We start from the raw sequence: 216 nt of genomic DNA, 5'->3' as shown, positions 1-216 counted from the left end.
TTCTGCCTATTGCATTCTGGGTCAGGCTCCAGCCCTCTGACCCTGACCACGAATGAGCAAAATGAGTCACAACAACCAGGGCAAAGCAGTAGGTGATGAGTTTAAGAAGACTCATTTCACATCAACTGTATAATGACTATGTCATTTAACTATATAATATCAAATCATAGATGGACAATGACTGATATCTGATTCTAAATTAAAAGCCAACAATAG

General features: G+C 38.4%; 1 protein-coding gene across 1 annotated transcript in view; it reads right to left on the bottom strand.

Moving 5' to 3' along the window:
* The window catches only part of LOC118339339 (F-box only protein 47-like), a 5,990-nt gene that overhangs the window by 613 nt on the left and 5,161 nt on the right, over positions 1-216 (bottom strand). The gene's annotated exons all lie outside the window — the stretch shown is intronic.

This window comes from Morone saxatilis, unplaced genomic scaffold (assembly GCF_004916995.1).
Source record: "Morone saxatilis isolate NCDOM2014 unplaced genomic scaffold, NCSU_SB_2.0 Contig5, whole genome shotgun sequence".
NCBI lineage: Eukaryota > Metazoa > Chordata > Actinopteri > Moronidae > Morone > Morone saxatilis.
The sequence above is the reverse complement of the archived record's forward strand: the minus strand, read 5'-3'. Positions and strand labels throughout refer to the sequence as shown.